The following is a 24,145-nucleotide window of genomic DNA, read 5'->3' as shown; positions in this document are numbered from 1 at the left end:
CGGAGAGATAGAGAGAGAGAGAGAGAGAGAGAGAGAGAGAGTGAGAGATTCGTTAATTTACAGTAAGAATATTAGATACTCTAAATTTTACTTCGACGTTGCTGGTTTTTTCCTTTTTCTACTTCTTCTTCTTCTTCTTCTTCTTCTTCTTTTGTTTATCGTATTTTCCATTAATGGTCATTCGTATCATGCGAGAAATGCCGACAATTCTCGGTGAGTAAATCCGTTCGAAGGAGAAGATAATTCCGTACGTGTATTGAATATCGATAGGCAATTTACGGAAGCTCGAAAGAATTCGATAGAAATAAGAAGAAAAATAAGATAAGAAGCAAAAAAAGGAAGAAGAAGAAAAGGGATAGCAAAGTTGCCGAGTAACGGGGAAGGATTTCTCACGTCTTGAGAGTAGGAGAAAGAAGGGGGGAGGGGAGAGAGAGAGAGAGAGAATGTTAGAACGGAAGACGTAAATCAGAAGCTCGGCTACGGAATCGCCGGAAATCCAACAAGTGATTTTATTACAGAGAGATGGGTCTCTTCCTCTCCTTACTTCGTATCGTCGACCCTTTTCGTGATATCGACTGCACTCATGGAATGCGAAAGTAGCGTCAAATCGGAAAATCCTAGCGACGCGCTAGAGATTCCAACCGGTGTGTTATCGTAACATTTAAGAATTCCGATTTCTTCGTGAATAAATTTTAATATCCTTCTTCTTTAAGTTAATCGTAAATTCGTAGCAATCGTAATACAAAATATTTAACTTGTAGCCATTACACAAACGATTTAGGTTCGTATTATTCATTCTTGATGTATGTATTTTAATTTTCGTAACTCTCTCGCATGTTAATAATTTATGGTAAACGTAATTAGAGCTGCAAAAGGTTCGATCACCTCTGATAAAAAAGAATATCCGTAAAAATTTTAAATTACGAACCAGAGGACGAAGCAACGTTCCTGTAAAATTAATTTGAAACTAAGGGTACTTATTTATTTAACAATAAAAGGTTAGCGTACGATCTATCCCAAGTTACATAAATAGGACGACGACACATAGACGAAGAAAAATTTCGAAAAGAGACTACCGACGGTGGCAATCATGGTTTCTTGGCTATTTGTTAATGTAACTCGGAAAGAAAAATAAAAAGAGAGAGAGAGATAAAGAGAGAGAAAGGGAAATATGAGAGGTTGAGGAAGGAGGCGTAAGTTAATATATAAATACCGTGCAAGCTGGCGCGGTCGGAGGCGAGGCGTTTAGCAAATTAAAAGTTAATGTAGTATATAAGCGATTCCATCCTGAAATTAATTCATGAGAGAAGTTGCGCCTTGTGCCACGGTCAATTCATCCGCTTTCTCGTTCTCTTTGCATTCTCTCTCTTTCTCTCTCTCTCTCCCTCTCCCTCTCTCTCTTTCTCTCTGTCTCTCTCTCTCTCTCTCTGTCTCTCTGTCTCTGTCTCTCTCGCCCTTTTCTCTCTTTCTCCTACCGACTGCGTGCCGCGCTTGTTACAAAACTTAAATTGCTTCACATCGAGAATTAACTCGCTCATTCTTCCGGTATGGTGGCAGAGGTGCCTAGCGACATACCGTTTCTTCGAGGGAATCCGAGATTTTTAAATAAAAAATTGGTAATTTGAATGTTCACTTTCAATTCTAAATCTTTGAAATCTTTAACGGCCCTGATAAGAGAATGCATAGTCTTAATCGAAATATTTATGAAGATAGAAAATTGTGAAAACGAATCTTACTTTTTATCGATCGAGAAAAATTTGAGACTTGTTTTTCGAGAAAAATTTTTGATAACAGTTCTGATAACAGGATCGTATAGCACGACATACGTGAAGAAGGAAAAATGTGAAAATGAATTTTGGTTTCTCATTGATCATCAAAATTCAAAGATCATTTCGAGCTTAAAGCGTTCGGACATTAGCGTGCGAGTCATTCGCGTATCTCCGCGAACTGCGGTTTTACGTTAGTACGTTTCGTAGAACAGCATTAACCCCTTTCTGAACTGTAGCCCGGAGTAATAGGAAGCAAAGTTCCGTTAAGCCAGAAACTCGTCCTTAAAGGTCCTTTCCGAATATTGCATAACGTATGAGTCTCCAAATGAGGTTCCGTCGTATATTAGAGGTTGCTTTGCCCATATCTATATCAAGTATTAGAAATTTTCTTCGGATTTCGACCGGAAGTTTCTTCCAACTAATATAGAATATTTATCATACAAGATATTAGTTTTTCGTTAAAATTGGTGAATCGTAAGATCGTGAATTAAAAATTAATACAATTCATTTTTAATTTCAATCGTATTTAATTGCGATATATTAAATGGAAATAAAAAAAAAACTATCCACCGAAGGAACGATCGATCTCTTCAAACGGTAATATCTGTCGTTAACAAGTTTAAACCATAGACATCGAAGGTGTATAAATCCTCGTACACGTAAGATATATACTTGTGTAGGGTATCTCGCAAGTAGTAGCCAGTAGCACGTAACAGCGTTCTTGGCCGAAGATTAAGTCATAAAAGGGGTGGCACAGTGGAAACAGCGCTTATAACCTTTATTACCGAAGTCCATAAAAAGCGAAGCACAGACGATGAGAATCGCAACGGGAGTTATCTTCTCATGATCTCTCGTGGCAGAGGAAGAGGGCACGGCAATTTGTCCGATTCGTATAATTGTGCGAGTAATTTTCTCCGATGAACAATAACAGCGTTAATTTTCAGTAGGTACGATTCATCGTCCTGTCTCGTCGAGAGTGAGAGAGGGTGTATAATTAAATGTTTTAATGACTATACTACCTGAACCAATGGTAACGTTAATTGAACGCTGTATGGATTATTTAAGTTAACAAGTAGATAAATACTTTATTATGTACACATGTTTAAATTCAAATTGTATGCGCGTATCTATGTATTTTTATTCATATTCGTCGAACGTTTATTTGTTACGAAGGAAAGGACAAAAAAACCAAATATATTACCGTTCTAACTCTTAGTCCTGAGTTTCAAAGATACAATCAAGGTACACTAATATATCCGAGTAAATGTGAAGCTCGTTACGTTTGGTGGTCGGTCTGGCCTCATCACTAAGTGTTTCGAAAGCCCGCGGAATATACACATATATGCAAAGATCCACGGAACATGTAAATACACGCATCGTTCATTTAAGCGAGTTGTATGCATGTAATATTAACGAATACGTTTATATATACATATGTGTGTATATACACGTAGGTATATACATGTAATCCGACACATCATAATATTGCGATAGTTGTGCTGGCATAGAAGAGGGTACTCCGTTGATAATTGCTCTTTGCTCTTGACGTCCGACGACCGGTTAGATTCTCTCGCAATGCACGATTGGCAAGCCGCGGTTTGTCAAATTGATTCTGCTTCGAATTCGTAGCAACGAATGTACTAATTATGGCAGGCACAGCCGGCCTCTCTCGCGTTCACGTTCGTTCGTTGCCTTTGTTCGTTGGTTCGTTCGTTCGTTCGTTCGATCGTTCGTTAATTCCCACCCTCTTCGTTGAGAGTGATGCAGATAGAGAGGAAGAGAGAAAGGGATAGACCCTCCTCGTTCTAAGCCCTGCAGGTGCGTGCGATTAGTTCGAAAATTTTCCTACGTTAATCTCGGCTCCCATGTGCTAATTGCCCTTCCCTCTGTGTTGTCCACGATCGACAGGTATCGCTCAGCTTACGCATTGTACGAGACATAACGTTCATGGATATGAGAGGGCATATATATAAATCGATCAGAAATCGTAAAAGCCGAGCTATAAATGTTTCCTATGGAATGCGATCGAATATATGTATTCGTTCTAACGAAGGGATTGTTCTCTCCGTCCAAGAGCTTTATGTTATCAAGGATCAAATTTCGACGAAAGTTTCGACAAGGACTTTATCAAAATTCTAGGGGGACGCAACGTATGATGTATGATATACATAAATGAATTCTTGGGAATACAACACAACGTTTTATTTATATATATATATATATATTATTTTTCTTAGATTATTTCATGGTGTTAGAAGAATTTATAATGCCTGTGAAACAACGAGACAATTGTATCGCGACAAATTTCGTTCGTTCGTTTATCAATAAGCACGAAAGAAAAGATAAAAGAATAGTAAAGAAAGAGAAAAAGATAGACGAGACATTCGGTTAGGGTTGGTGGGGGTGGATGGGTGCGTGACAAGGAAGTCGTCGGGATATGTACGTCGATCGTTCGTCGCTTTAACAATTCGCGACGCGTTCGCGTTAACAGCGTTACGACAACAAGCCGGAGTTGTAGAAACTTATAACGAGAAAATAATGAACCCGGTTCAGTGAGTCTGCTTGGAATGCGAGTCGGAGTACCTTCCGGACCGACCAAGCACAGTCCTCCTGCCTCTTTCCCTCCCTCTCTCCCTCCTTCGACCACCTTCTCGGTCCTCTGCGTCTTCAAGAACCTCTTGCCGATGCAACTCTCCTTCCTTTGCTCCGTTACAGTCTCCCTGTTTCCCCTTCATCCCTATTTCTCTCATCTTATTACGCTTTTCCGCGTCTGAATAAAACATCAGCTGTTTATTTATTTATTTATTTATTTCTTTTTTTTTTTTATTATTTATTTTCCCTTGGAAATTCGATGACCGGATTGGCAAGAGAGGACGAAAAGAAAAATTATAAAGTCTCGCGATTTGAAGATTTTCATCAAGTTAGGCACACGTAATCGGTTTAAAAGCAAAACTTGGAAAATCTCGAGACCATTGTATACATTCTCGATCAAGAAAAGACATTAGTAGGAGCGATATCACGATTTTTCCGATCGCCTTCCCTATATCCTTCCCGCTCTCTTTCTCTCTCTTTTGCAAGGATATTTGAATTTCGAAGATTCCACGTTAGCGACGCGCCCCGAAGGAAAAGCGGTGTGTCGTACGAGGATAGTATTTGTATTGGGCGCGAGGACGAATCGAGGAAGGAATTTCTTCGGGGAATCTGCAGTCCTCTCTCTCGACGGAGCGAAGACAGAGGAGACTGATGTCCCCCGTTCTGTCTCGTCTTCGCTCTTGTCTACGCTCGCTTTTCCTACGTCCTATGTCGTCGCTACGTAGATGGAATGCTTGAAGAAAAAGAAAGAGAGACAGAGAGAGAGAGAGAGAGAGAGAGAGAAGGGAAGAAAAGAATAAAAAGAAGCTCGAGTAGCAGCTACCTACCTCCTCTTTCCACAGACTTGAAAAGTGGGAGAGGGATCGAAGGTGGAAGCGGTAGGTATCCGGAATGGATTACGGAATCAGATGGGATAGCAGAACGGAAAGCCCTCCTTCTCTATTCCGTTGCGACACCTCATCATTCCACTACGTTCACCAAGAGTATCCTTCGACACACGCCGTTCGTCGATTCCTTTTCTCTTTTTCTCTTTCTCTCTCTTTCTCTTTTTCTTTCATTCTGGACAACTCTGAACAACCGTGATTTAAGTCATTGTTTACGTTCTCTTACGCTTTTTCTCTTTCCTATTCTTTATTTTATTCGCAGACACAAGGCTAGACTTATCGGAAAATCCTGACTCTTCTTATTCGCTACCTTCCCTGTGTATATCTGAAATCTATATTCGATGTGCACTCGATGAAACGCTCGCTTTCATCCTCGCTTTTATACTCCGAGAGCCATCGGATACTACTTCACGCGTTAAGGTCACGGATAAAGAAATTGCTGAAAATCTTTTGCAGTAGGTATATATTTATGTATATAGGTATATAGATATGTTTGATCTTTTTTGTGCAGATACAAGAAAGGGTTTGGAAACAAAGAAGGGGTTTCAAACTTACTACGACACGAATATTTCTATTCTTTGATTCGACTATGAAAGTCTGGTATTCGTAGAATTTCAACTTTACCAAGTTTTAATCCAAACTCCATCGTTTTACCGACCAATAAGAGAAGAGAAGAGAAGAGTAGAGTAGAACAGAACAGAGAAGAGAAGAGAAGAGAAGAAAAGAGGAGAAAGAGAAATCGGAGGATTCTTCTTTTCTCGTATTATATATCGTACAAAAAGAAATTCTTTCCAAGTCAACGAGGAACAACACGACCCAGTGATTTTTACGAGAGATCCTAAATAATAAAATTAGCAGGTCGTTAATAGCGATTGCGCAAGCCCGTGGTTAAAGCTAATTTAATGATTTTCGTTATTGGCTCCGACATCGTAAAGCTATCCACGCACATCTGTTGCCTGCATCGATTTTAATATCCCGTCCCGTTTTACCCTCGCTGCTCCGCCACACCGCCAAGCCCAATCGTTGCGGACTCGCTTTTACTCTTTTCTGGCACGCGACCCGCCCTTTCGCTGCCCTTCGATCCTCGATAACGACTTTTCAAACGCGCGGGCGAACCGTTCCAACCGAATCGTAAATTGGGATAAGCGACGATCCAAATTGCATATCGTCGTCCTCCTCCCCCATTCCCCCATTCCCCCTTTCCCCTTCCCCTTCCCCCTTTCCCCTACCATCGGTCTTTTCTATTTCGAAGGAAGAACACTCTCAAAGTCTTTAGGACCCTAGGTAGGGTTTTCCTCCATGACGTCCGATCGTGATCTTACCTAAAAGTCTCTGTAGAATGACAAAGACGAATCGTGCGTGCGTTTGAGAGATGCCCTTTATATCCGCCGGAAATGTTCGCTTTAACGTTTAACTGCCGCGTTCAATTTCGTCGTTCGCACATTCTTCAAAAACTTGGGCCCATAAAAAGAAGCTTCGATGGTAGGGGGAAAAGGTAGATCTCGAAGGGTTCTCCAATCCCCGAAGGATGTTTCACTCACGTCTTTCGACTTCTTTCTACGAGGCATTCTAACGATCGCCGTTTCGACAATCTCTCTCTCTCTCTCTCTCTCTCTCTCTCTCTCTCTTTTTCTCCTCTACTCAACTTTCATGTAATATCCGCGATCCTCTTCTACGTGTGCGTAATCGGCTTCGAGAGAAGAGATTTGAGAAGGAGAAGAGTAGAAGAAGAAGAAGAAGAAGAAGAAGAAGCAAAGGAGAGCAAAGAAGGGATGAGAGGAGAGCCACGGAAAGGGTCGACACGATTCGCGAATATCAAATTGAAAAGTCGAATTTGAGGGGCGCGAGACGTCGAAGAGGAGAAGGTAGGGAGAGTTCTCTCTCTTTCTCTTTCAAGGGTGGGTCGAACTTCGGCAATCTCAGTAACTCAAGCGGGAGCTCCGTTTCTTGAAACTCGTCGAAGGTAGTAACAACCGGGCTCCTCCTAGAGGCACGAAGTAGCTCGAGAGGGTGAGTTGAGAGAAGGGCAAGGGTGAGAGAGGGAGAGGCGTAGGTATCGAGGATTCGTTTCTTACTCTGGAACGGTTGACCTACCTACCTACTATCTGCCTGTCGAGACTCAACCCATTCTTTTCTTTCCTTCTTCCTCCTCCTATCGACTCCTTTGAGAACAGTTAGGATCATTACCGAACGTAGGTACATGCCGTCGAGAGAAATGTTTCTCTGATTTTTTTCTTCCGCGAACGCTGATTTACAACCGGAAAGAATCGACGAGGGAGCTTTGATAAAGGAAGGAAAAAGAAATTCGTTGAATTTGATGTCGTCGATAAAGGTTAAAACGTGGACGAGTTCGAATGAACGAACGGAAGAGCGAGAAAGAGAGAGAGAGAAAAAGAGAGAAAGGGAGTGAGTGAGTTTCGATCGGTCTTTCGTTCGTTCGTTCGTTCGTTGGTTCGTTCGTTCGTTCGTTCGTTCGATCGTTCGTTCGTTCGCTAGATAAAATATAAATAACGAAAGTACGAAAGAGGACGAGTGGCATAATCGCGAAGATAAACCATGAGCGTTGCTCCGGTATCGTGTATTTCCCGTTGAAATTTATTCGATCGGATGGGAGTTTCTTCGCGCGCTGAGGGTAAACTTAATTGGATCGGCCAATGTTATTTAAGCGACGTCCAAACATTTACCTTTCCCGATCGTCATAATTCTTCGCGTAGTTCGGAGTTAAAAGGGTTACACCGTCGTTTCGACGGCTCTCTGTGGTATCAAGTTCTGTAAGTATACAGTTTCGTTATATCCGATAACATCCAGAGAGAAGACTCGCGAGTGAATTTTTTTGCGATCGAGCATCGATCGTAACCCAGTGAAAATGTGGTCTGTAGATACATATGTGCCCGAGTGGCTGGTTGGCTGACTGGCTAACTGACTGGCTGACTGGCTGGCTGCCTGGTTAGGTGAAAAATGTAAGCGGCATATTATTCTCGGAGATCATGCTGCTGCTACCGCGAAGAAACCGGAGCAGAGAGGAAAGATGAAGGATGAGAGACGAGGAAGGAAACCTAAGAATATTCTTACGATACTAGATGTTCGATGGATATTCCTAGAAATATATGTATCTACATATGTGTGAGTATCGAATTTCTTTATCACATATGAATATCCGATGATGAATATTCTATACATCTATCTCCATGTCCAACATAAGCGCTTGTTAAAAAAGTCATAAGAACGTTGACCAAGTTTTTTCAGTAATACGTATCTATTTAATAATTCATCAAAAACTTTGGTATGCGACGACCATTTACGGTATCGTTTTATTAAACAATGATTTAACGTAAATTTCGAAAACGTTACGACGTCTCAAAATAGTATACCTTCTTTTATACCATAACATAAACTCTAAGAAGTCAGACAAACGATACTGTACCCAAGACGATCGGAAAGACTCCTCGGAGAATAAAGATTTCATGGTGTTCGTAAAACTTGCTCGAATGCGTGCGAGAGAGCTTTGATATCAAAGTCGATTTATGATATATAATTTCGACCCTATGACAACTGTCGATATATATTTCTATCTTATCCAATCGTACTTTATTAGTACCGACAATGTCGACACGTACGTACGATCGATCAACTTTCCTGGGTGTCTATAGTTAAGAAGGAACACCGCTATAAAACAAGAAAAAAAAGGGAGAGAGAGAGAATAGAACATGGGTGACACGTTTGCGTGGTTCGAGTCATTTCATTCGGTAAACGGCAGAAAAGCATTTTTCTCAGAATCGTGGCACCTACATGGTGAAGCCCATTATCGGACAACGTGAGCCATGGAAACAGCCTGGACGCTTTCTTGCGGTGAACTTTTCGGTGAAAAGACTAGAAGAGAAAAGAAAAGAAAAGAAAAGAAGAGGAGAAGGTGAGAGGGAGAAAGGGAGAGAGGGAGAGAAGGAGAGAAGGAGAGATGATTCTCCTCTCGCAGAGTTTTCGAGCTCAAGTTGAACGCATAGCGTGTGCCGCATCCCTCACTTGGCAGCCAATATTGGTTCGCTCACGTACAGGACACATATACAATCTTGCTCCAGGACGTGTCGGCTTCTCTTCTGTGACGCTGTGTGACCCTTCTCTTTCTCGCACACTCTCGACTCCCTAGAATGCCAGTGACGCGCGTACACGCATCTCTACGTGTGTATGCATGTATATCGTACATGTACACGTAGCTATCTTTAAATGTTTACGTTTCCTATTATTTCACGAGCGAGCTATCCTTTCTCTTATTTCACGAAAGGAAGGTATTTGTTTTCTTCTCTGCGCTACGAACTCGTCTCTTGGCTTTCGCGAAAAATTGACTACAATAAGTTTTATTTTCAACAATAATTGCATATGGAATGAGTATAAAAATAAATTTATACCGTATAAGTATGCTTCTTGTTAAAATTCACGATAAATCGTTGAAGAATGTCTATAAAGTTATACATATAGGATATATTTGCAATATATGCATGAGAGAGCGAGCAAGAGAGAGAGAGAGAGAGAGAGAGAGAGAGAGAAGGATCCTCTGTCGACATCTTTTGATATTTCGTATTCATACAGCGTAGACCCGTACGCCACATTACAAATTATTCATGCAAGATTCAATAAAGTTCGATACTTGTTGCATCGTGTGTGTATATCCGGTAGATTAGCTTGTAAATCATGCCCTCGAGTAGCATTTGCATAGGACGCATTTAACGGGAACGCACTCGATCACGGCGGATTGATTGTCGGTGATAGCGATGAAAGAGAAACGCACGATAGAAACACACAGAGAACGAGAGAAAGAGAGATAGATAGCAACGTGGCGAGGAGAAAGAAGTCGGCCTCTCGGCATATGCATACGTTCATCAATATTTCACCATTCACGTATGTATATGCATCGGGTCTGTCATCACGAATGCATATCGATGGGTATCTATCTATCGTTCGGAAGCGGCTCGAAATGGACCGTTGAATTCTTCGTTAAATGTTTGCGCTTTATAAACGCTTTTTATAACGTCGATATCTTTCGGTGTGTCAGTGAAAAGGAATCTTTTTTCTATTCCATCGTTTCGAAGGTATCGGACGAAACTGCCTATCGAAAATTTCGAGTTTTCTGTTTTACGATACTCTGTGAGAGAAAGTCTTTGGCTATTTTTTTATTTCGTTGCTGTTGTTTTTAAATAATTAATATCGAACGTTCGATCGTTCGTACGAATGATAAGTTGGTACTGCAACATGACCGAAGCTACAACTGGTTTCGACTATCTCTTTTTATTATCTTCAATTTCGACAAGCAAGAGGATCGTTTATACTCCCTCGAAGAGTATCTAACAAAATATTCATCTTGCTTGTATAAACGTCTTGAAGCGAATGGAAAAGAGAATGGAAGAACGAAAGAAAGAAGGAGAAGGAGAGAGGAAGAAAGAAATGGGTGAGATCGGATCGCACGTTAGTCCCGAAAAGTATCTAATCGGGCTCGGTGAATTGCAACGGACACATTTGCTCGAGAAGGACTTTCGTTGGTTCTTTCTCGTACTACCTACCACCGTGTTATTCTCGCTCCTATTTTGCCGAATATTCCTCCGTAATCGAAATGCATATATACATGAGCTTGAGTAGTGTTGATGCGACCCGTATGCGTGTAGGTGCTGATGAAAAAATTTGGAATGTTCCCGCGGAATGTTCAGCCAACGAGAGCGAGAAAGAAAAGAATGATGCGCGTGTATGTGTCTCTCTGTGTGTTTCTATGTGTGTGTAACGAGAAAAGAGGGAGAGGAGGAGAAAGAGGAGGAGGAGGATAGAGGTGATATGTCATACGGCTCGACGTATGTTCGGTATGGGGAACAAATTTCCATTAGCCGGCTTAACTTTTCACGGTGACCCGAGAGAACGCGCCGGTCAGTGCCAATCAGCAAAAGCCCTGTTTTCAAAACCTGCGTTACGGAGAAAAACAAAAGGACAAGAGCCTTTGACCAGTGTGTACCGGTCCTATACAGTCGGATCTATGACCTTTTCGTTGTTTGATTTATCGATCGAATTGTTTAGCCAAAGTGTTTCGATGAATTTTCTTTCAGTTATGATCGAACGCTTCGATAAATTTTATATGAACAACAACAAAAAGGGAAAAAAGAAAAAGAATTAAATAATTATCACCGTAGAGTTAGAAGAGTTCGGGATAATAATAGTCACACGTTTGTTGGTCGAGTTAAGAAAAATTGTATTCGATACGTTTGACAAACGGATAAAAAACACAGTGTCGCGTCGTTCCCGCTGTAGGCAAACGCGCGGAAATAAAGTTAGAGAGATAAATAAAAAGGACGAGCCGGGACAAGCGTTGAGTTTGCGGCGTACTCCGGGTAATGCCTTTGTAAAAGTTTTTATGCATTTCTACGTTCGCCGTGTACGTTCGTCTCTGGTATAACCTTTAATCCTTTTGGGTATACGTATTCTCTCGCATATGTCTGCCTGCGTAATACGTTATCCTATTACGTTTAGATAAACTATCTTCTTTAGAGAAACGAACGGACGTTAAATACATGCAAAGCTTGGTCTCGTAGATACACGTTGCTCCTGTTTCGTATCTTGCGCAGATATTATTTAAGGACGAGAAAGCGATCAAATTGCTACGGTGGTGTCCTTGCGGTACTTTGCTGATTCGTCTCGTTTCAGTTCACCCTGCTCTCTCTCTCTCTCTCTCTCGCTCGCTCTCTCCCTCTCCTCGCTAAAACATGCATATCACATGCGTATGCAGAAACGATTTATCTGCATGGCGTTAGTCGTTATTTCAGTGCTCCGGCGCCCCACCGTCGGAGCACAAAATTACATTAACATAAACACGAGGGCACGAGCGTATGCATCAAAAAGTGTATATCAAGCTGGGTGAGTGGAAGGGCGTGGATGGCCCTTATCACCTACTGATCGATCCTTTATTCACCACGTACCCCATACTCTCCTCTACATAAAGCATAATCCATGATAATCAAAGACCGTTCGTTTTTTTATTTATGTCCTATTTTTTATCTTTTTATTTATTTATTTTTCAAGCGTAGGAGAAAAATTTTACGAGCGCTCGTTTCAATTATTTTACTCGACGAAAGGAAAAAAAATAAAAAGGGAAAAAAAAGAAAGAAAGAAAAACCAACAATGTCGTTAAGGTTGTTCGGTATCTGAGAAAAAGAATAAGAAAAAAAAAAAAGGGAATGTTTTCCAACGAAACTTCGGACTTGGCGTTGGCATTTTCACGAAAAAGAGAAAAAGTCAAAGCGCCGACACGGAGGTGTCGAGTGTTTTTATTCCATTACCTAGGAGCGCCATCCTCTTAACCACTTACTTAACCTACGACCTTCATCCTCGTCTCGTCCGATCGTTCCTCCCTTACTACCTGTTCTCCAACTTGATGGCCTTCGACAACTCAAATATTATCCGTCGTTCAATCCCTCCCTTGCCGTCTCGGTTATCAGAGGATCGACATTTTTTGAGTCTCCGCTTCTCGCTTCTAAAGTCTTGCCAACTCTTCCCTTCCTCCCTTCATCCCCTAAAAACACTTTAAAATCTAATTCCCGTTGACAGCGACGGAACCGATAATGTTCCCACCGAGAACTCTGATTCTCATCCGATTATTTCAAGGTCGTCGAGGACCGATCTACATAGGTATGTACATATATATATATGTGTGTATGTACAAGACGTTACATTATGTACGTGATTAAACTCTTTAAAAGTTCTTTCACAAGTTTTATGCAATCTTTTCTGCATGTATTATTTAAAAATATTCTTATTATCATTCAAAATATAATAATACTTGTATTTATAATATATATTATGTTTACTCTATATCGTCGATATTAATATCGATATACTTTTAGGAACACCCTGTATAGAAGTAATTTCATGAAACTCGCTTTTAGTGAGACGACAGCTTATGTAAGAGTCGCGTGTCCGTTTCTCGCGATCGTCTTGCTCGTCTTACATCGTTCTTTATTAAAGATTTTAGATAAGGTTAAAGGCTTCATAGAGACGTCATGGAAGAAGGCCACAAGTTTTTCCGACGTTTAACGTGCCTCGATAGGAGGAGAAGGAGAGAGAGGAATAGGAGAGAGAGGGAGAGAGAGAGAGAGATAAAAGCTAGTAGTAAAATGTACGTGTGAAATCAGCAGAACGGGGAACGTTCCACTTCGTTAATTAAACCGATATAAACGGTGGAATAAGATGCAAATGATCTGGGTGTGGTCGAAATGGGGATACCATTCCACCACCCTCTTTATTTATTCTTTTTTATTGGACAAAACGATCGAGACACTCTCATTCTCGAAGCGTCGTATAATAATTCTTATCTTTGTGTTGTCTTTCTCTGTTCTTTTCTCTCTTTCTTTTTCTTTTTTTCTTTTTTTTTCTCGCATTTTCAACACTGACAAAAAGTTGGCCAGAAGTTTCTTAGAATTTTTATTATCATTCTCCGACTGTTAAAGTCAGATCGCTTTTAGTATCCAGGAAAAATTAATTAAACTTCTAGCTACTGTACTAATCAACTTCTTGCACTTCCTACACTCGGTTTCTTCTTTCTTTCTTTCTTTCTTTTTTTTCTTTGTCTTTTTTTTTCCACCACGACATTATTTATTCCTCGCAGTATTTATGAAAAGTTAAATTTATAAAGGACGTTTTCATTTTGTAATACGTTTTGTTCTCGTTACGTTAGCATTTAAGCATCGACCTGCATTGTTTCGAAGGATCTTCTGGCAGTGACTCGAGAAAGACGGAGGTAGAAAAGACAAGACGTCGATGTTGGTAGCGACGTTCCGTTCCATTCCGTTCAAAGAATCGTCCAAGTGTCGAGGGGTGGGAACGTGCGAGGGTGGCTCGCACGTGGAGGCGGAGCGACGTCGCGCGTCGTGATGCCAGACCGACGCCGGCTTGCGTCCTGCCCCCAAGGCTTTTGGTGGGGAGACCTGAAGAACGCAGTTCTCGACGGATCGCCGAACCGTTATCACGCGAACGTTGACACACGTCCGTTCTTTTCTTCGTTCAACTCGACGAATCTTCTCCACGTGACACGCTCTTGTTTAATCCTATTTTTTAATCACTATCCCGAATAAAAAGAAAAGATTATTCATCGAGTATTCTTATCTGAGATGCTTCGTGGAAAAATCCAGAGATTTTTGATACTCGTCGATCGATAGATCGATCAGTCGCGATCGATCTCGATTCTCTCGAATCGATCTAAATTAAATCGAAGAGATTTCGATGAACTTTTAAGACGCGATATACGTTCGAGGAGCGTGAAATATTTTTATTTGTATCTGCATATATATATACACACACACACACACACACATGTATATATATACATATATATTTTAGTCCATCGTTCGATAAAGACTACAAAAAATACCGACGACCCGGACCGGTTGTTGACTCTTATCCGTTTTCTTTGTAACAGTATTTACTTTATTTTGTTTGCCTTCAGTTAGAGGTGTGTTCTCCAACGTGAAGCTTCCGATCGATCTCCTCCGCGTGTGTTTTGTGCGGTGCTGTTACAAGATTGACCCCTACGGTTATGTTGAAGCGTGTCGAATGTATCAGCAGGACCTAACGTATTTCAAAGGATCACCACCTTGGTACTTTGGTTGTGTCGGATGTAAAGATTTTGCTGGATATAATAGACGTCTGAGCGAGGTAAACATCTTTATGAAGAACATTTTAATTAGTACATATTCGCGTTTTTCATTGCGATAAAATCAACGAGGAAAACCGATTGTCCAGGACAAAAGAGATTCTATTCTGTTCTATATATTTTCTTTGCTGCTTTATCTCTTACTTCACACCGTTGAGATTTAATTTCTGTCTGGCCGGGCACGACAAGTGGAATTTCGTCGTCCTTTCATTCATTTACGAGCGTTATAATTAAGTTTTCATGGGAAGCTCATAAAATCAGCTTACGAATCATCTTTTCACGTCTTTTCATCGATTCAATGCAAAGGAGATAGAGGAAGAAGATTGAAAATGGTGGGAAAGGGAGAGAGAGAGAGAGATAAATAGATAGAGATAGATAGAGAGAGAGGGAGAGAGAGAGAGAAAGAGAGAGAGGGAAAGTGAAAGAGGAAAGGAGAAATAGAGAGATAGGACATGCAAAATACGATTATTCCCGGCTGTACACACATGTATATGCATGGAAGACCGCAGAACTTACGTTTTCCCTCTGCTTTGGACCCTCATTAGCGTTGCACCGCGTGGAAACTTTATTACTTGCAAAAACGTCTAATGGCATTTTGAAACTACGTCTCGCCGTTTCCTGGATATATCTTTAGCATGACAAATACTCTCTTGGAGTGGTGTGACATGTTATCAACATGTTAAAAAACTCTTCTCAAACTTCTCTCTCTCCCTTCCTCTCTTGCTCTACTTCTGTCTTTTCCTCTCCTCCTCCCTTTCTAATAGTGCATTCTCATATTTTCTTACATATTTTCTAGGTAATTATAAATTTTTTCGTGTTTTAATTTTAGATAAAACTCGACTTTCTTGACTCTTTCATGATCTATCATTAAAACGTTGAACGAATTTTTACGTACATTTTTTTATTGTTATTATTATTATTATTATTATTATTATTATTATTATTATTATTATTATTTTTTTTTAATCGATACGTATTTACATTTTCGTCTTCTTTTCTCTCGAGGAGAAGAAAAAAATTCTCGAGTCTTAGTATTATTCAGCTATGCCGCACGTTCTCGACGGTGCATAACTTTCTATACACGTGAAACACGTAACTACCGAATTCAGAGAGTATTTACGAGTGTACGTTCGTATATGAAGTAGAAAGAAGTCATGTACTCTTGCTCTCGTATAGTATTTTATATGTATGTGTGTATATATATATATATATATAAAGAGAGAGGCAAAAAGAAAAAGAGAGAGAGAGGGAGAGAGCGAAAAAGAGAAAGAGAAAGAGAAAAGAGAAGAAGAACGAGAAGAAGGTAAAGAAGGAAGAAGAAAAAGGCTTCTAGGGCTGGGTTTTCCAGTAGTGGTTGGTTGTGTAGTTTTATCAAGGAGGAAAGGTAGCAGAATGCGACTATTGTACGTACAAAAGAAAGTGTAGAAAGAAAAAAAAGAGAAAGAAAGAGAAAGATAGATAAAGATAGAGAGAGAGAGAGAGAGAGAGAGAGAGAGAGAGAGAGAGAGAGAGAGAGAGAGAGAGAGAGAGAGAGAGAAAAGGGAGAAAGAGAGAGAGAGAGAGAGAGAGAGAGAGAATCGTTTTAAACTACCATCCACTTTACATTCCTGATTTCACTTAATCTCTTGTTTATTTCTTTTTATGGTTTTTCAAGCAACCATCGTGGAATACATCGTTGCATCATGAAATGCGAAGATAGTAGAAATAATAGAAAAGAATCTATTCAGGAGACTAAAGGTGATAAGAGCTCCTCCTTGCTCTCTTTCTCTCTTTCTCTTTCTATCTTTTTTCTATTTTTTTTTCTTTTTCCTTTTTTTTCTTTTTCCTTGTTTTTTCTTTTTATAATCCATTAGAAGAAGTCTTGACAATAAATTCCAGGCCATTTTGACTCTCTGTTCTCTTTTCTCCCATTATATTAGGATTGACACGATTTTCCCGGCCATCGTAGCACCTTGCGGTGTCCTTCAATCGGCCCGTTGAGAGAAATGCAATTTTCTAAGTTCACCGTTTTATCGACACTTTAACTTGGAAAGGGTTGAAATTAGAAGGGGAGTTCGTTTCGAGTTTCATTAGACATGTACTTAAACTGATAAAATTTTTATGCGCGACATAGTTTATTTTTTATTTTCGCGTTTTTCCCTATCTCGTAGATTTTTCGAAGTTTTAGATTTTATAGTAGATTTAAAGAGACAGATAGAGAGAGAGAGAGAGAGAGAGAGAGAGAGAGAGAGAGAGAGAGAGAGAGAGAGAGAGAGAGAGAGAGAGAGAGAGGAAGAGAGGAAGAGAGAGAGAGAGAGAGAGAGAGAGAGAGAGAGAGAGAGAGAGAGAGACGTTGAGATACATCGAAAATTCACTTAACGCGTTGGGAGTAACGTCGACGATCACCGGACGTGACGGAGCTTCTACGTACGTCTCTGTCGTCAGACGTGGACACATACGACGTTGAATTTCGGTTCCGCACGTCATGCAATATGGTTTGTGTGTGCGTCTCCCCAGGAAGAAAAATTAGAAATATTTCTTGAAAAAGGAATACGCTCGATAGGAAATACTTTATTCTGACTTGTTTACCCAACGATTCGATTTAACAATAAGATACAAATAACACGTTTTTTTTTTAAATTCCTTCCTTTTTTATTTCCTTTTTTTCAATCAAATCGTTCGTTAAATTTATGCAAGATTTATTCGCATAACGTAATTCTATACCGTTTAGGTTAAAATAACAAGCTAGCGAGAAAAGTCAGTGACTCGTTCTCGTTTCTCTTCTATGTACGTGCATAGTATATGTACTAATATATACTAAACGATTATTTACATCTTGCTACACAAACACGCTACTGGCTCTACAGTTTTCTATTTTTACTTCAGTTTATCTCATAGTAGAACGGTCGCAATGCGTTATTGGAAATTTATTTTCCTCTGCGAGAAGTCGTTAACGTTCGTCTCGCGCTCTATGCTTCCTCCCACTTTCCCCGATTCTAACGAAATTTCAATTTGATTTTCTCTTTTATATATTTAATTTTCTACGTCGTATTAATTAAGTTGATAGCACAGGTTGGCAATAGAAAAAAAATTACTTAATGAAAATCGATTGGTAAAAGTTATATTCGTTCTCAAAGTGCATACATACTTTGTCTTTTTTCTCTCTCTCTCTCTCTCTCCCTCTGTTAAATAAAGAGTTATTTTGGACTAAAATTTTAGCTGATTTTTAATTCAGAGAGAAAGCAACTATGAATCTTCATATGATATTGAAAATGGAAATTAGAATTATTTTTTCAAACTGGAGTTATTTAAAAAGGAGACATAGGTGATTGAATTTTATTTCAAAAATAAAAATTCTTGGAAATTATGATTTTAATTTGTTTGTTTCATTTCACTTATTCTAAGTAACAAAACATGAGTGAAACGAAACGATCAGCTCGTTGAATACGTGGGAATTGCTGAGAGAATTCGATAAAAAAGAGAGAGAAAGAGACATAGCTAGTTTGATGTAGATGGATCGCTTGTGAAGCGAAGAGCCTAATATAGATTGATATTGCATGGATACATCTATATGCTCTAATGTCTTTATGCCACGTGCTACTTACTCTCAACACCCTAATGACATTGACAGTGATTGTGATTAGTTGATTCACTGCTGATGACTTTTCTATGTACCTGTACAATCATTGTGCACGATCTATTGTTGCATACAATATTTTCATTATATAGAGAGATATTTTATGTAATTCATTATTTTCTTTCATACGTCCCACGATATAATTTTATATACTTATTTCATTACTTTCTTTCATACATAATTATCATACACGATTATCATCTTATGATCATAATTAGAAATTCTCTTAATAAGTAATGATACGACTAGGATATTTACTTCCATCCTATATTTTATTTTTTTTATTCTGTTTATTTATTTATTTATTTTTTTTCATACATACGATCACATAATTTCCTACATATCTAAATTATTACTTTAATCAAACTTGGAAATTCTTGGAGGAACGATTAGAATATCTCCAAAGCTTGGAATTAATTCAAACGTCAAATGAGTGTGTTGCTTCATCGCTCGATGGATAGAATCAGTTAGCGAAGGAATTAATTCGCTTCTCGATTTCAGGAGGCACGCTTTTCTTCAATGATCGATATCCCTCTTTCGGAGTGCACGTGGCACGAGTGTTCTTCCGAGCAAATCGTTGGAATTGCGCGCAAGTAGCGAGTGCTTTTCAAGGAGGAGGAGAAGAAGAAGAAGAAGAAGAAGAGAACAAGGGTAGGGAAAAGGGAGTGGATGTGTATGTGAGGAGAGGTAGCCGCATAATGTAATGGCTGCGATTTGCGGCTGTTTCATCGTCCCGTTTGCACGCGATCTTCTCGTAATTCCGCACGTCATGGCGTCGGCATGTTTCTTCTTCGCTATCTGACACGTTACACCTGTTACCACGTGCAAGATCGAGAGAGAGAGAGAGAGAGGGAGGGAGGGAGAGAGGTAGAGAGAAACGTTGTTAGATGTACTTCCTTTAGCCGTGTAGCCATCGTCGCACGCAAAGCCTAATTGGTCAGCGAATAGTTAACACGCGCTGTACTTCGAAGCTCTTCTCTCGAACAAATTGATTATCTTACGCGTTCTGGATTTTATATATCAACAATTAATTTTTCATCAAAAATTTCTATTCTTGAAATTTCGCTATACATACCATTTGAAATTGGAAGTTATATAAAGCATTCTCTGATATTTTTTCTCATTTTTATCAATTTCGTAGAGATCGGGTGTGTGTGTGTGTGTGTGTGTGTGTATATGTATGGGTATATTCTAGTTTATCTTTTCCTTTTCGTAATTTAGGTACCAGTTTCACAGACGAAAGCTTGGTATAGAAAAAAAAGGAAACGTTTCCTCATTCTCCTTTCTTAGCCATTCTCGCGTGTCAATTTTTCCTTCAATTTCGTATTGCTGCAATTTTTCGCAAGTACTTTTTTCTCCTTGGTTCGAAGAGAAAAGATCCACGCGCTGTGTGCTGCTGCCTGTGTGCAGAATATTGCTATCGTGGAAGAAAGAAACAGAAGGAAGGAAGGAAGGAAGGAAGGAAGGAAGGAAGGAAAGAAAGAAAGAAAGAAAGAAAGAAAGAAAGAAAGAGAAACGTACGTAGTCGAAATAACGAGGCGAAGTGGCCGTTTCGTAGTAGGAAAAGAAAAGACATCGTCTGATCGCTGCCGGTGCTATACTTCGCACTATAGTAGTAGTGGTGGTAGCTGCTGAGCGACCCCGTTCAGCTAAAACGTTCGTTCTGTGGAAGGAACGTCTCTATAATTGCAAAAAGTCCACGTGCTCGAAGCAATACTTTGCTTATGAGTGCCAGATGTTTCCCTTCATAACTTTTCTACGGGTCATCGTCGAGGTCATCTTCTCAGGGTCACCAACCACGATCGAAGACAACCCTTCGACCCTTATCCTTCTTTCTTCTACCCTTTATACACATCTACACGCGTGGAATACATGCACACATACACGATAGATAGATAGATAGATAGATACCTATACGCGTAGCACACAATGTCACTCTTCGTGTGATACTTCCGGTAGGTTCGCTAGATCGACCAGCTTGAATTTTCCAGGTGATCGGTGTCCGTGTGCCGCGTTGCATGTGAGCGTGAAATACCGCAAAGGCTGCTCCAGAGGATGTTGCCGCTGCAGTAGCCGCTTTCGGGGCCATCGAGCGCACTTTTCTGCATCGAAATCCGCGTCGAGTACGTTCGAAAAGCGTCATGCGGGAAAGCTTGTTTTACGAGAATTCTCCGCTTCTCCCTTTCTCCTTTCACCCCCTAGCCTACCTCTACCACCACCACTCTATGGTACTTTTCTCTCTTTCTCTTTCTATTTTATCCTCTTCTTCCTTTTTCCATCTCTTCTCTCTCTCTCCTCCTCCTCTTCCTCTCCCTCTCCATGGTACCACCTTTTCCTCCTTTGTCTATCTCGTCGAATTGGCCCCGGAGCTCTCACAGCTCCTGGACACTAGGATAACCCGCTTGCAATATCGTCCGTTTTGATCCCAGCATCGTTTCTGATCCTTTCGACGTTCGATCTCTTTTTCCTCCTACATATGCGGTCCTTGCCGAGTCGTTTCCTCTCGATTCATGTCCCAATCGATCTATTTTACAAATTGACAATTTTTATATCCTTATGTGTAATTTATTTATGTGATTATATTAGACTTGTAGGTATGTAGAAATCATTTTTTCACTTAGATAAAATGATTTACGTTAAAAAGAAATTAGAAGAAAGAGAAAGAGGGAGGGAGGGAGAGAGAGAGAGAGAGAGAGAGAGAGAGAGAGAAATAAAAGGCTATGAATTTTTCGATTTTCCAAGGATCGACTGCTAGTTCTCGTTCGTAACGAGGAAACATCGATTCTCCTTGGTTCGTTCTACTAGCCATCGAGCGACACGCTTGAATCCGGATAGAAAGAAAACTTCGAAGGAAGAAAGTAGCGATGGAACAAGTCTAATTAAAACAGTCCGCGAAAGTTTTCGCGATGAGAAAAAAAAAAAAGAAAAAGTTACGATGGGCGAAGAACAAAGTGCCAAGCAATTGTTGTTCTTCTGGCCGCGAATTTAATTGAAACGGGCTATGCGAGAGAACGAAACACACAGAGAGAGAGAGAGAGAGAGAGAGGGAGAGAGAGAAAGAGAGAGAAAGAGAGAAACAGTAACGAGAACGTGTATCCATCTTGATTCTCTCTCTCTCTCTCTCTCTTCCACATTTTTCTTTTTCTCTTCTCGCATTACGTAATTTCGAGGAGGTTATTGCAAAGCCAGTTCTATAATTCCTTTTAATTTTTTCTTCTTTCCTTCCTTTTATTTAAATTTTTTTTATTTAATTATTTATTTCATTTTATTCATCAAGAAAAGTGAAGAAGAAAGGAACAAAAGGAAAGAAGTAGCCACTCGACGGTTTAACGATGTTAGAGCCTGTGTACGTGTAACGTAAGTACCCTGGCAGAGATCTCTGTGACAACGATCTGTGGCAGCATGCTAGCCGGAAGCTGCGCGTTAATGTATATTTATGTATTAAACAGGCATTATTTATACGTCCGATGAATATGCATTGTTTCGGTGGCAGTAGCGAGGTGTCGAGTGCAGACCCGTCGCTATCACTGCCTCATCAATCACACACAGTCCCACTGGCATCCGCCACCACTGGCATCGTCCAGCCTCACACCTCCCCCCTCAGCCCTCCTTTCCAATCCTCCTGCTCCGAGGGCTCCCAACGAAGGCCGCGATCCCACAGTCCGCCCATGTCATCCCTCACCATCAAACCTCCAACCCCTGAACATCCCTTCCTCTCTCACTGGCCAACCCTCGTCGGTAGCGTCGTCGTCTCTCTCGTCGTCGTTCTCGATGGTACCTCTCCTCGCACCGCAATTGACACTAATTTACGTAATTTTTTCGCTAGGGCCACATGTCACCGCATTACGTTGGCAGCCTGCTGCGTGCAAGCGTTGTTCCCGAACACTGTTGTGCTTGAGACGAGTCTCCCTAATGACTCTTTCTCTCTCTCTTTCTCTCTCTCTCTCTCGTTCTCTCGCGCTCTCGCTCTCAATATCTTTCCTTTTTTTTTCTTTCCTTCTCTATCTCTCTATATCTCTTTCTTTCTCTTTCTCTGACTGCCCCAACTTCTTTCGAAAGCTCAGCGTACACGATATCGAGCTCATTTCGGTTCTGGTTATTTGACTTTAACGGCTCGAACTTTGGCCTCTGTTCCCAACGAAAAAGCTTGAATTTCATCGACGAGCATGTAAAAGTTCTTGCGATAAGCTCACCGGTTCGATAACCTCACGCGATCGGAGCTAGCTAAGGGATGCAAGAAATGTGGCTGAACTTTCGATAGTGCGTGCTAGAAATGTTGGCAGTAATGACCGATGCAATTTCATGACCGAATTCGGTGCTCTCTCTCTCTCTCTCTCTCTCTCTCTCTCTCTCTCTCTCTCTCTCTCTCTCTCTCTCTCTCTCTTTCTCTCTTTATCTCACTTGAAATAACGAATGTCCTCTGTCGCGTGTCAGTGTTTTATTATGATTTTGATTTGGTTTTTTATTTTTATTTCTATTTTTATTTTTTTTGTCATTTTTCTCAAAAAACGGTAGAGGGTGGGATAGCCTGTTACGGATATTCAGCTTTTGCCCCAAAAGTGTATTTTTCTTTTTTTTTTCTCTATTTTTTGTAACACGATCTCGTTTCCCCCACCCATTCTGCTTCTTTTCGTAAAAACAATCGCGGTGAAAATTATGGGCGATAGGATTCGCGTGGAAACGGCCGATACCCTATATCGATCGTTTCATTCGCTCCCTCGTGTCGTTGTTCGCAGCCACAATTTAGGGAAAACGATCGAGTGTTCTAGCAGCGACTCGCGCGTCCGATTTACATTGATAATTTTCGAGCGAGCCGACATGTTCGCCAAGATCCCCAACGGAACTATGTATTTTCGTTTGTTGGGCTCTTCATTGAAAAGATTTTCTAGGGAGGAAAAAAAATAAAAAAGAACACGGAGAATCTCTTTACTCTCATCATTGTTTCCATTTTCTTTTCTTTTATTTTCTTCTCTTTTCGTTATTTTTCTCATCGTCTTGCGTTACAGTTGCTCGCAATTGTACGATGCACTAGAGTTCAACAGTAATGTCCTTTATATTTGCCCCTGCGGTTTCACGATTATTTCCTACTTTCTGAGTTGAAGAAACATAAGAGAGCATTTCGTTATTTCGTAATTTTCACAAATTCGAGATAGTAGAAAATTTGGTGCGTGTATATATGTATATATATATATACACATAGCTACTGAAAAAGAAAACTCATGCTTGTATTTACGTTCGAAAAATTCAACAAGATATTCTTGGAAAAATTAATACGAAAGAGAAAAGAAAGGTCATATATATCATTTCTCTCTTTCCTCTCTTCTCTGAATGCATCCATTCGTTGCAGCAACATCAATTTGACCGATGGATTTTCGGTCAGAACGAAACGTTGGATATCGTAATTCTGTCGAACGAGATATCGAATGTTTGGCAGAGCGGTAGCTCGACGAGATAGGATATGTGCGGGAGGAATAACGGAGGGGAGGTTGGGTGAGGGGATGTGGCATCGTAAAACGTTCCTCACTTTTGCGATACATTGGCTGACTTTCTTCGAAATCGTTTTCTCTCTCTCTCCCTCCCTCTCTCTCCCTCTCTCTCTAGAATA

General features: G+C 40.3%; 1 protein-coding gene across 9 annotated transcripts in view; it reads left to right on the top strand.

Moving 5' to 3' along the window:
- Positions 1 to 24,145, top strand: part of LOC127070480 (lachesin-like) — a 143,772-nt gene that overhangs the window by 8,694 nt on the left and 110,933 nt on the right. For 2 of the 9 annotated variants that reach the window (XM_051008529.1, XM_051008528.1), the window contains exon 1: positions 14,174 to 14,926. The exons of 1 other annotated variant lie outside the window; for it this stretch is intronic. The gene's annotated coding sequence lies outside the window, so the exon portion shown is untranslated. Of the gene's footprint in view, positions 1 to 14,170; positions 14,927 to 19,041; positions 19,192 to 24,145 lie in introns of those variants that run through there. 6 more of the 9 variants (XM_051008522.1, XM_051008520.1, XM_051008521.1 and 3 more) reach the window with 6 other exon arrangements.

This window comes from Vespula vulgaris, chromosome 18 (genome assembly GCF_905475345.1).
Source record: "Vespula vulgaris chromosome 18, iyVesVulg1.1, whole genome shotgun sequence".
NCBI classification, from domain to species: Eukaryota; Metazoa; Arthropoda; class Insecta; order Hymenoptera; family Vespidae; genus Vespula; species Vespula vulgaris.
The sequence above is the reverse complement of the archived record's forward strand: the minus strand, read 5'-3'. Positions and strand labels throughout refer to the sequence as shown.